Source organism: Meriones unguiculatus, chromosome 17 (genome assembly GCF_030254825.1).
Source record: "Meriones unguiculatus strain TT.TT164.6M chromosome 17, Bangor_MerUng_6.1, whole genome shotgun sequence".
In the NCBI taxonomy this organism is placed as follows: domain Eukaryota; kingdom Metazoa; phylum Chordata; class Mammalia; order Rodentia; family Muridae; genus Meriones; species Meriones unguiculatus.
The window spans coordinates 35,777,322-35,787,284 of NC_083364.1; positions in this window are offsets into that span (position 1 = coordinate 35,777,322).

Consider the following 9,963-nt stretch of genomic DNA (forward strand, 5'->3'; position numbering starts at 1 on the left):
TTTGGTTTGGTTTTGGTTTTGGTTTTTTGAGACAGGTTTTGTCTGTGTTCTGTGTAGCCCTGGCTATCCTGGAACTCACTCTGGTAGGTCAGGCTGGCCTCAAACCCAGAGATCTGCCTGCCTCTGCCTCCCAAGTGTTGGGATTAACGGTGTATGCCAGCACACCTAGCCTAATTTTTATTTCTGATATTAGTAATTTGTATATTTTTAAAGATAGGGTTGTACTGGCCTGGAACTGATTATGTAGACCAGGATAGCTTCAAACTCCCAGAGATCTCCCTGCCTTTGCCTCCTGAGTGTTAGGATTAAAGGCATACAGCTAGCTGGTAATTCACATTTTTCACTCAAGAGATTTTTAGAAGAGTTGTAAAGATAGTAAGGAAAATCCCGTGCATCCCTTGACCACTTTGTTTCCCTAATATATTTGTCAAATCTGAAAAACAGCATCCGTGTGCTGCCATTGGTTAACTCCAAGATTACCCATACTTCACCAGAGTTTTACCAGTGACTTTGTTCCAGAATCTAATCCAGAATGCTGCACTGCATTTAGTTTAGTTTCTGTCTTTCCTTGTTCCTTATGACCACGATAATTTTGAGAACTATTGGTCTGCTAGTTTACAGAATACCTCAGATTGAAGTTGTATTATGATTTTCTTATTATTGGCCTGTGCTTGAAATCAGGCAGTGGTGACACACACCTTTAATTCAAGCACTCAGGAGGCAGAAGCAGGTGGATCTCTGAGTTTGAGGCCAGCCTGGTCTACAGAGTGAGTGCCAAGATAGCCTGGGCTACACAGAGACATCCTGTCTTTTATGTATATAATTTATTTACCTTTATTTAATGTGCACTGGTGTTTTGTCTGCATGTGTATTTATGTGATAGCGTCAGATCTTAGAGTTACAGACAGTTGTGAACTGCCATGTGGGTGCTGGGATTGAACCCAGGTCCTCTGGAAAAACAGAGGACTTTAATGGTTGAGCCATCTCTCCAGCTCCTAAGAGAAACCCTGTCTTGAGAAAACAAACCAAACCAAAAATCTCCAAAAAGATTTATTATTTACTTATGTGTGTGTATGTGTGCCATGTGAGTGTGTGTGCCAAGGCCAGAAGAGGGCAGGAGATGAATTGGAGCTGGAATTACAGGCTGTTGGGAGCTGTCCAGGCCTGGGTGTTAGGAATCTAGCTAAGCCCCGTCTGCCCCAAAAGCAGGAAGCATTCTTAAATACAGAGCTGTCCCTCCAGCACCTGCCTTTCTCTTCCCATATTCTGCCTTTTGAAATGAATCATTAATTCCAGCCCAAAGTCAGGAGACTGAGGACAGAGTGGGGGAGAGGGCAGTGGGAGGGGACTAAACTTTCCCTTAAGGGGCATTTGTATACACTGCCAAAATTCTGTAAGGGAGATTTTCCTCCCTCGTATTTAAAAGGGTACCTACATAACATAAATGGATGCAAAGGAGCGTGAAGACTAGATTTAAAAGTAAAGAGGCTGTGGACCAGAGTCAGGGCTAAACTGATACTGTTTCATTTCTTTTCAATTCAGAGATGAGAGCTTGAACATTTGCCTGTGGGAGAACTAAATCTGTGACCGTTTGCTATTCTGTGTCACCCAGCTCTGGAACCAAAAATAAAAGGAGGCAACTGTGTTACATTACGAAGCAAATGCACAGACCACACAGGAACAGAAACTGAGTCCTCTCTTGGGACCTCACTGATTAAGAAAGCTGAAGGCATGGGGGGGGGGGGGGTTTACTACACTCACCCTGCTTGCCACGGCCCGCATGTGACAGTACTTCAGCCATCACGAGTCACAGCTCTAGTCAGGTCTCAGCTCTCCAGGATTCGAAAGTCAGACAAAGTACAGGCATCAGAGATGCAAATGAGGACAGAGAATTTAGAAGTGACAACCAATAAGGAAAAGAAATGAATAAATAACACAAAGCCCCCAAACCCCAACGCTGTACGTCTCCACAGAGCTAAGCAGTACCCAGCACCAAGCTGGGAGTCTGTTTCCTGAGTGGATGAGTGGCCATTTCCTCCTTGACAAACCCTGAAGAGCATGGGATCAAGGGTACAGTATTTCTATGTGTTCAGACATAAGCAAGCCAAAAAAAAAAAAAAAAAATGACTGCGCGTTCTTAACGGTTGGCGTGCCTGCTGCTCACGGCACTGAAATCAGAGAAGACCCTGAACTGCAGTAGCAGCTCTGGGGTTGGAGGATGTGCAGGTGGGCTGACGAAGCTATTTCTCTAAGACACCACTTGACAGGAACCAAGAAACCTGTGGGCAGTTCTCCAGGGATTACCCTTTGTGCTGCTCAGTAACTTGTAACCTCTCTCTGGCTCTGTCCTCTCCACTTGCTGTTGGCTGGTTTGGGAACTAGGGGAGGGGAATTCCCCGGAACTCCCACAGAAGGGTAGGTAGGGCTGAGAGCCATGGGTCTTATGAAAGTTGCTGGACTTTTCGGCAGCATCCAGTTCCATGTTGAGTTAGGTAAAACTCTCAAGCTCTCAAGCGTGAGGAGCAAGAAGATCCATATAGGTGTTCCCAAAGCGGTGAGTAGGGACGGTAAGACCTGCCAGGTATGGTAGCCCACAGCTGCATTCCCAGCACTCAGCAGGAGACTGCTGCCTGCCTGGGCTATAATAATTCCAGGCTAGCCTGATCTAAAGTGTGAGATCCTGTCCTGGCTGGTTGACACCATGACACAAGCTAGAGTCATCTAAGGAGAGGGACCCTCGATTGAGAAAATGCCCCTGACAGATTTGTGTGGGCAAACCTGGGGTATTTTCTTGGTTGGCACTGGGGGATGGTGTCATCCTTGGCCCGTGGACCTGGGCGTTATAACAAGAAAGGCTGAGCAAGGCCTAAGGAGCAAGCCAGTAAGCAGCACCCCTCCATGGCCTCTGCATCAGCGCCTGCCTCCAGGTTCCTGCCCTGTTTGGGTTCCTGTCCTGACTTCCCAAAGCAATAGCTTGTGCTGTGGAAGCAGGCTGAAATAAAGCCTCCCGCTGTTGCCCTTGGTGGAGGTGTTCATCACAATAGAAACCCTAACTAAGACAGATCCTGTCTCCAAAACAAAAGCCAGGGCTGGAGAACTGACTCCATGCCTAAAGTGCTTGTCCTGGGAGCCTGAGGGCCTGGGATCCAGCATGTGCATAGAAGGCAGGCGTAGTAGTGTATTTCCCCGTGTGCTGGGGAGGCCGAGGCAGGGGGATGGCTGGGTTCAGTGTGAGACCTTGTCTCAGAAATAGCGATGGTTTACCAGGTAAAAGAACTTGCTACATAAGCGTGGTGGCCTGAGTTCATCCCCAGAACCCACAATGGAAGGAGAGAACTGACCCCTGAATGCTGTTCTCTGACTCCACATATGTACCAGGGACAAACATGCTTGTGTTCACGCACACACCATACCCCCACATACACAAATAATAGCAATCATAATAATAACAATGTAATTATACTAATAAGTACATTATATATTCTAAACATATACAGATATAAATGTGTGTATATATTATATGTTGATACATAATGTATTTATAAATATAATATATATAATTATAGATTATGTTAACATGTATCAATATACACAGAATTATATATGTAATATACATTGTAATGTGTATTCATATACATAGTATATTATAATATGTCTACATGGCATATTAATACATGTTAATAAATATGCATATGTTTATAAATATAATGTGTAAATATAGTATATATTATATAATATGTAATAGTATATAAGTATAATGCGTATGTTTATTAATATATAAACACATACTATATTAATAAATGTAGAATTAGCATTTTAGTATATGAGTAAATATATTAATATTATATGTTATAATATAGTACATTGTAATCATATTTTATTGTATGTTATTATTTATAATTATATAATTATCATGTGTTATTAATTATATATTATATATACATATATTATATATTATAAATGTATTGTAAATTATAATACAAATATATATTTATATGATAATAAAATTACTTTTTAAATATTAAAGGAGAGAATGTTTGAAGAAGTTAGGAGACCACTTCTGGCCTCCAAGCACAGGAACACACACACATAAAACAATCAAAAACAAAAGTAGCCTGATTATCCACACTGGAAAATCAAAGGTAAATGCAATATCATCTTGTCATGACCTCACAGGAACACAACCAAGAAGAGCATCTTCAATGAGTAAGTGTTTCAGAAACAGGATGTTTTGGGCATAGAAATAATATTAAGGACACCAAGCCAAGCACCACAGACATACAGGCTAAAACAGGTCTAGCCTGTTCTAGGGACTTCAGCTCATGAGTGGAAACCACATAGACAGACCAGACTACTCCCTGAAAAGGAACACTTTCCAAGGACAGGTTCAAGAGATGTTTAACTTTTTGTGTGCAAACATCCTGGCTTGTGGTTTACAGGGAGTCCCATTGTCCCAGGCTGCTGGGTTTCCCGTGCATCTGGCACCATCTTCCTGCAGAAACATTCTGGCAAGGCAGTCTGGGCCCTTTTCCCTTCTCCTCCTCCTTCTTCAATTTTTTTGTGTATGGGTACATGTCTTGCCTACATGTCTGTGCGCCATGTGCATTCCTGGTGCTCACCAGCATGCAGAGGAGGGCTTTGGGTTCTCTGGAACTGGAGTTACAGACAGTTCAGAGTTGCCATGTGGGTGCTGGAAATGAACCCGGGTCCTCTAGAAGAGCAGCCAGTGCTCTTAACTACTGAACCATTTCTCTGGCCCCTGTCTAGGGCTTATAATGAAGAACTTCAGACACTTGGGCTGCAGTTGCTGATAGAGCATAAGGACAGAGTAGGAGTAACAGGTAACCAGCTCCAGTGAGCAACCTACAGAACAAGGGAGAAGGTGACCCAAAAGCTAAGGCAGCAAAGAAAACAGACACAGTGTGGAAACAGAGATGTCTAGCCTTCTATCCCATTCCTGTCAATTATTTGTTGTTGGCAACAAAATGCGTGTTGGGCTAAATAATGTTTGTTATTTGCCCATGATTATCATGGCGGTATTATTTAACCCACTATCACAATCGATAAAACACAGACACTGGTTAGATTTTATAGTTGCCCTAAAACACCTTGGGCTGGGCAAATAATTCCATCTACACTATTTCAATAACCTTACTATCTATCTTCCAGCCTCCATCCAATGCCATCTGCCTTAACCATCCTTATCTGGGCTATTTGCCATTCATAATCTTATAAATACTTGCTTTATCCTTCATCTGGGCCTCTCCACGACATTATTGAAGCTCTAACTTCCGGTTTCTTCTCCACGCTAACCTATTGTGGCCTCCTTCTTCCTCCTCTCTTCCTCTCTGCCTATTTCCTGTGATTCTCTTGAACCCAAAGTCCGGGAACCTCAGCCACGCCTCCTACCCCATTCTGCCCTGTCCCGGTTTTAGGCCTATAATCAACCAACCAGGTGGAAAGTCCTAGGCAGGTTTACACAACAAGGACAGGTTTATCCAGGCAGTAACCAGATCTTGGGGGCCAGTAGTTAGCATCCAAATACAAGCATCAGACCAACCCCCAACAATTACTAGATCTGATGGGTTATATTAGATATTAGAGCCAATGCATCAACAGAAGTGACCTTTGGGTCCCATTATGTTGGCTTGTTACACACTGAGACCTAATGGATATTACAGTGCATTTGACAGACTTCATTAAAGTTGGTCCAGAAGTCAATGAAACACAGTTGGTACTTCTGGTTTAAAAAAAAAAAAAAAAAAAAAAAGTAGGGAGACGACTTTAGAAACAAACTGCAGGGGCTGGAGAGATGGCTCAAGTCAAGAGCATGCCTTCCTAGAGGAGCAGAGGTTGGTTCTCAACCCCCAGGTCAGGAGGCTTACAATGGCCTGTAACCCCAGCTGCAGGAGATCCAAGGATTTATTCTGGCCTCTGTGGGCAGCCACACTTATACTACACACTCAAGAGCATGTACACACACACACACACACACACACACACACAATCAATCAATCAATCAATCAATATTAAAATCTTAATTAAAAAATAAATCCCCTTAGCTGGGCATGGGGTCATATGGCTGTAATCCAAACACTCAGGAGGCAGAGGCAGGTGGTTTTCTGAGTTTGAGGTCAGTTTGGCCCACAGAGTGAGTTCCAGAGGATAGACAGGGCTACACAGAGAAACCCTCTACAGAATAAAACAAAAAACAAAACAAAACCAAAAAAACTTTAAAAAAAGAGAGGAGGGGGAAGCTCAGTATGACTGGGTGAGGGCCAGGAAGGGAAAGCATGACGCTTCTGAAAAGTCAGAGATCTAAAGGGCATTTTCTTTTCTAATCAAACGTTAAGATCAAAGTGGGATTTTCATTTTTGCTGTCTCTCTTGAGAGAAAGGATGTTCTCCCCCTTGAAACAGTCACCTGAGGAAGGCGATATTACTCAAGATCTAGTTCAAGAAAGCCAGGGCTGGCCCAAAAGCGAGTGTGAGGCTTCTTACACACTCTCTAAGTGTTAGGAACCGTGACCCCAGCGTGAAAGGTCTCCCATTACACGGAAGAGAGGAACAGGGACAAGGCATGTGGCCAACCAACATCTGAGAGGGGAGAAAGGTGGTTTTTGATGAATAAAATATCACAGAAAAAGTTAGGCAAGGACAGGCTCTTCTGAGACGGGCAGGATGATGGAGCTGTGGGCAAGAGAGAGGTATCTAGCTTGGTTTTCTCGATAAAAATAAACACTTAAATATCCCGTCGCCTGTCAGCAGCAACTGTAGACTTGTGCCCGGAGTTCAGGATGCTGCCCTGCTAAATCTTGCAAAATGGAAGCAGAGATGTTCCTCCCAAGGATGAGAAGGATCTGACGTTAAAATGACTCTTTCCAACACGGCAGGACGCCGGAGGTGGAATGGACAAAGTTAAGGGCAGCACCGGGCTACCGCATTTCTTTGACAGTCTCAGCTTTTATGGATATCTTCATTCTCCTTAAGATCTCTGCCTTCAGCTGCTTTTCAAGGTGCCCTTCCATGTGGGGAAGTTATTTTTCGGGGGAGGTCCTGATTGATCTGAGCGTCTGGCACGGAGGCAGTGCTTTTTCCTCCCCATCTCCTGGGCAAAAGCCAGCTGAGTTCTTCTGGAGCCTGGCATCCTGTCCTAGCCAGAGCTTTCCACTTCCTCCCTCTGGCCAATCTTTCTTCACTTATAGTTTGCGTTTTTTTGCAGCTTCGGTAAGAACAGGAAGTGCCAGGTTTCCTCTCCAGGGTTTCTGTAGAAGGGATGTGTTCACCACATTGAAAACATCAGCCGGAAAGAGAAGCGCACACACCCTCTAGAGAGCATGGCCCACTCTGCCCACCCACCCCCTCTGTGCCCTCCCGTGCCCTCTCGTGCCTACCCCACCCCAACCTCAGAGCCCATGGGGTTGCACCACAGTTGGGGCCATGGCAACACTCAAGCCAACCTCAACCCCATTGAAAGCTGGTCTGGTGTCTGTAATCCCAGCACTTGAAACGAAATGTTAGCCTTGAGAGGACTGGTGAGATGGTTCAGTTTATGGGTAAACGTTTTTGCCAGCATACTTGACAACCTGAGTTCAACCTGAGTTGGGGCCTGCAAAAGGAGAAGACCAACTCTACAAGTTGTCCTCTGACTTCCACATGCTCGAACAAGCATACCCCCCCCCACACACAAATTAAGTTTATTTGTGTATGTGTGGTTTTTCAAGACAGGATTTCCCTGTGTAGCCTTGGCTGTCCTGGACTCTTTGTAGACCAGGATGGCCTCAAACTCACAGAGACCTGCCTGCCTCTGCCTCCCTGAGTGCTGGGATTATAGCCGTGTGACACTGTGTCCAGCTTAAATATATTTGTTTTAAAACAAAGGAGGCCTATGCTGAGCATCCTGTCACTGGCCTGTAATCCCAGCACTCACGAGACAGGAGGAGGGAAGATCAGAGGTGAGTCTGAAGCCAACCTGGGTTACATGGGACCGTTATCGAAAACAAACAAAAAGATTAAAAAATGGAATGAAGCCAGGCATGGTGGCACATGCCTTTGATCCCAACACTCTAGGCAGAGGTAGGTGTATCTCTGAGAGTTCAAGGCCAGCCTGGATTACAAAGGGAGTTCCAGGATGGCCATGGCTGTTACAGAGAAACCGTGTGTGTGTGTGTGTGTGTGTGTGTGTGTGTGTGTGTGTGTGTAAGCGCGTTGGGGGTGGGGGTCGGGTCAGGTCGAGTGAGATTGACTGGCTGTAATTAGCTATAAACTGTCCCCACGTTGTGCTGATGTTTCTGGAATCCCAGTCACAGCAGGTGGCAACTACTGTCCTGAGCCTGCCTCCTTACCACTGCCCCACAGGAACCTTCTCCTCATTTGCCATTTACCCAGTAAACGTGTTTTTTCAGGGACCACAAGCCACCCAGAGTTGAAGTTGGACATACTTGATAAAGACAGGCAGGGCACCAGAGACTGATGTCTTTAGCACACTGATAACATGTGACCTTAATTCCATGCGACCTTCAGCACGTCTTAATTGCTCCCACCCCAGGGTTCCCCTCAGGTTGCGTGAAATTGTCTAAAACATCTGTACAAAAGAAGCGTCCGGACATTGTTGATAATGGAGGAAGAGATGACTCCTGAGAATTTTGATGTTTAATGCATCTCCTGTTTAGTTTTGTCCTGACTTTCTCCGCTGTATTCCGACCTTGCCATCATCTCTGACCTCATGGAACATGGAGATCTGTGTGCTGAAACCCCACAGAGCACCTTGAAATGCGTAGGGCCACACTGTGGAGTCACAGCAGTACTGTCCTCATTCAAAAGAAAATGCTAGAGGCAGGCAGATCGCTGTGACTTTGAGGCCAGCCTGGTCTACAAAGCGACTACAGGAAGAAATCCTATGTCGAAAAACAAAACAAAAACAAACAACAAAAAATAAAACAAAAAAAATGCATTTAAAAATTTTTTTTCTGTATATAAATATTTTTGCTCCAAATACAGCACATCCTTTCTGTTCTTCTTTCTTTCCCTGTCACCCTATCTGATGCTCCTGCTTCTAGTCCTTTAGTCCCCTTTTCTCATTTCACAGATACTCTCTGTGTCTGTCTGTCTGTCAGTCGTCAGCTGGTCAGTCTGTCTGTGCCTGTGTGTGTGCTCACAGAGGCTAGGGACATTGAATCTCCTGGACCAGGGTAGTTGTGAGCTGCCTGGCATGAGTGCTGGAAACTGAACCCCAGTCCTTGGAATAACAGCACGTGCTCTTAATCACGCAGCCATTGTTAGGGGTCAGGAAGTACGTATGGCCATAAACGACAGTCTTGGCTTAGCTCAAACTGGACTGTAGAGGGATTTCTGGTGGTTAGATAAAAGCAGGGACCCAGGGGATGGGCCTTATTAATGGGCAGATTAGGAGAGCCTGGTTTTGTGAGTAGTAGCTGAGAGAGTCTGCCTAACGGGGCTTCAGAGGGACGCTTCAGAAGCTTTAGGCAAGGGTTGTGCAGGATGTATGAGGCCATGGGATTCAGCGCACAACTGAGACAGTTGTGCAGAGCATTGGAGAGAAACTGCTGCTTTGCTAGGTTAAGACCGTTGATTTTTATCTTTGATTTGCTTTTAATGGTTCTCCTGATATTAGTCTACACAGTGATAGAAACCAGTTGGTAGGGTTTCTGTCCTCTCGTCATTTTCATATGATTATTTTATGACTAAGAAAATGGGGGTGAGAAGCAACGATGTGCAAACTCGTACCAAAAGGTTAGAGACTGTATCTTTATATTCTCCCTCCTCTCCCTAACCCCTACCACTCCCAGAGAGGAGCACAGGAATGCTCTGCTTCTCTTGGAAGAACGCAGGGAGAAAGGACTCCAGAAGCTTGGTGAGTACAGATCACTGAACATTACTAATGTGATTGATGGGGAGAGGGAGGAGCCACAGACACAGGCTTCAGCTCCCTTCCTTTCTGCAC